The sequence below is a fragment of the Halyomorpha halys genome, unplaced genomic scaffold, assembly GCF_000696795.3.
Source record: "Halyomorpha halys isolate HHAL.00 unplaced genomic scaffold, Hhal_1.1 Scaffold142.1, whole genome shotgun sequence".
Classification (NCBI taxonomy): domain Eukaryota; kingdom Metazoa; phylum Arthropoda; class Insecta; order Hemiptera; family Pentatomidae; genus Halyomorpha; species Halyomorpha halys.
The window spans coordinates 244,638-248,026 of NW_027113471.1; the positions used below are offsets into that span (position 1 = coordinate 244,638).

A 3,389-nucleotide genomic window follows, 5' to 3' on the forward strand; every position below is an offset into this window, starting at 1 on the left:
TGTAGTTCCCTAAAGTCCCCATAGTCCCCAATACTACAATCCCTAATTCCAAATCCCTGTCGGGTTAATGCGCTCATTCCCTAAGTGAAGTTGATGAATGATTTTTCATCAGTTCAGAAAGGTTCCAAGAATATACTAATGTTGTCATCGAACCTTTTGGAATGATACTTTTTTTTATTATTTTATATACGATAATAATTTGCTGTTTAATGGAGTCTATAACATTCCTAAGGTGCTTTAGTTATTATTAGTATTGATTTAAAAATATCTCTATATGCACCTAGATCAGAGTTTAATGACACTATATCCATTTTTTAACATAATTAACCATTTTCATTATATCATAATAATAGATGGGATTTATAATTCCAAAATGATACTGATTGAGGTGGGTGAACGCCAATTTAATTAATGATACTAGGTTGAAAAATACAGTATATGTTTTTACAGTATTAATGTTTGAAGTACCACCGATGGGTGGTTCCTTCCCCAGATTTTCAAGTGTATATGAAACATATTACATATTTACCTATTGTATTGTTGTAAATTACATTAAATAAATAATTTAAAAAAATAAAAAATACATAAATACATTTTAATTTAATCAAATATAATTTTATAATTGAAAAAAAAAATCATAAAGGAACTAATTAGTCATTTGGGGAAGAAGATGAGTCTTTGAAGTTCAGTTGAAGACTATAGTGGTGGTATGACGGAACGTGATACAAGAGTTGTTCATTAGTGTATACCTGAAGACCTTTAGTGTGTATCGAAATCTTGGTCATTAAAAAAATTGTTGTAACTTTATTTTTTCTTAAGCTTCATCACAACCTTTTAAATGGTTAGTTGAAAACTCCTTTGTAGATGGTTAATTGAGGCTCTTTTGTAATGTTCAATTGAAATATGTTAATAAGAGCGTTTCTCCGCTTTAAGATAATCACAAACTAGTTTATTTACTATTTATTTAATTTAAGAAAATTTGTGGATAACTTATTTTACCCGTTTTGAAGCTAAAAAAATATTTAGACTTAATCTCTAAATGATAAAAAAAAAAAAAATTTCGCGTGTGTTATCATGATAACAATAGCATCAATTGTGCAACTTTCATCAAAATTTGAGGCTTTGGGGTCAAAATAATTGTTTATTGGATGATTAAATTGAAAAGACCTATATTATAAAATGTTCCTTCAAATATCAACCTGGGTTCAATTCGATTTATTAACCAAGTTTAATTTGATTTATGAACGATATTGCTCAATTAATGATTTTGTTTTTTCAGACCAAGTAAAATTTAATTGGCATCACAGCTAGGAAAAACTGAGTCCTTTAAAAATATAGAAAAGAATGTTTCATGATAAAAAAAAAATAATATTAAGAATTTAACATTAATTTATTGATATGCCGAAGATAATAAATACATAAATAAATTTTGATTTATGGAATTGAGGTATGAAGATAAGTCTTTGAAGTTCAACTGAGGAATTTAGTGGTGGTATGATGGAATATGTTGTAGGACTGGAACATGGTGGACTACTGGAACGTGAGAGACGACTGGAACATGGTGGACTACTGGAGCGGACTTGACTTTGATCTCGACTGGAACTGAATCCTTGACGTAGTTGACTTGGTTCTGGGTCGAGTATGCGTGTCCGTGGGACTCCTGGCCGCCGTAGGAAGCGGCGAAAGCGACGGCTACCAGAGCGGAGAGGACGATCTGGAAATATATTAAAAATTATATAATTGAATTATATTATTAATTATATATTAATAGAACTGAAATGAAATTAACACTCACGAGCTTGTACATGTTGATGACTGAGTGTGCCTAAGCTAGTGCTACCCTCGATATATATACTCAGACCCTTCACCAAATGGCCACTGTATCGTGGCTCCAAGGTCGGTAAAAGCCTTTCTACGCAAACAGCTTTTGATATCATTATCGATGTGATAATACTGATATGAAGAATGTCTTAATTCTCTCTGTTTTTGATAATCGATTATCAACTGATAGGTATACAGATATATATTTATTTATTCTTTGTCACTTATATTTACATAAATTTTAACCCTAACTTAGTTTGCAAAGTGATTTGGCTAGAATCACGCTGGGCCGCGAGATTTATTACCAATTATGGGTGCCCATTTTATAAGGTTATCAACCCTCAACCCGAGCCCACAGGGTTGACTCATCAGCTATAGATAACAGATAATAATTTATAACCGTAAATTTTGACTTATCCTTAGTTATATGTTTATCGTTTATAGTTGCCCACGCTCAGCAGAAAAGGGGGTGAGTTAAAGGAAAATAATAAAAAATAAAATCGCAAAAGGAAAAACAAGATAAAGGCGCCACATAATTTTTTACTTGGAAATAACGAAAACCCCGAAGGATTATTCTTACAATATAACTAAGATATACCCCTATGTAAACAATTGTTGTAAACAGAAAACTTAGGGGTTACCTACCCACCTGTTGAATTATCGTAATATTCCGTGAACAACAACAAAAAATAAAAAAAATATAAGTAAATACACAAGTTGAATGCAGAGAAAGAACAGCAGAACTATATGTACAAAAGTTTAATAATAAGAAGAAATATATTTACACAAAATGAAAAGGAAAAAAAAAAGAATTCTTATTAATAAAACAATTAAAACTTATAGGTTGACTTAACCTTAATTTAATGCTTAACCTTAATAACTATATTTACATTATTATTCTCTAATCCAGGACATGCTGAAGAAACGTCACTGCACTATATCTCCACTTCCTGTGTTAATGACCGTCTATTGAAGTAAAACACCATATTTTTGAAAAACAAAACATATATGACAACATTTCTGATATGGTCATATTCCGGTTCAAACAGTAAAGACAGAGGGCCTTTAAACTATTACCACTTCACATTGAACAGTCGTAACGTGTTCCAAAATCAAACTGTCACCTTCACAAAACCAAAACCCACTCGTCTAAAACATATCGCTCGTGTTTTGTTTTCACCATGACCTCTTGTCTACACAGATCTAGCCAGTGTTTTTGTTTCACCATGGCAACCGTAAAAAATTATCTGCCACAGCCGAATTCGGACTTGGGTCCTTGGAGTTTGTAGATTAGTGCCTCGCCAATAAGCTACACTTTCCACATTAAAACTATAAAAGTCCTCAAATGTAGCAATAAGCATTGCCGGGTCAGCTAGTATTTCATAAATATAAAGGTATCTGTATATCTAGGGAGGGCAGTCATGTTTGGAAATTACCAAAATATGTTTTTTAATGATGTTTTTTCAATTAAACGTTAGTTTAATTAGCTATAAAGTAGCTTACGATGTTTATCTTCGTAGGAGTAATAGTTTACATGAATTATGCTAAAATAAATTGACTTATAGTTA

At 31.5% G+C, this 3,389-nt stretch overlaps 1 long non-coding RNA gene across 1 annotated transcript; it reads right to left on the bottom strand.

The window, feature by feature from the left end:
- Positions 1 to 1,371: 1,371 nt before the first annotated feature.
- LOC136796644 (uncharacterized) lies at positions 1,372 to 1,888 on the bottom strand. Its single transcript, XR_010844404.1, has 2 exons — positions 1,796 to 1,888; positions 1,372 to 1,714 (listed from the first exon to the last, which is right to left on the bottom strand). It is a non-coding gene; the product is annotated as an uncharacterized lncRNA (long non-coding RNA).
- Positions 1,889 to 3,389: the final 1,501 nt, after the last annotated feature.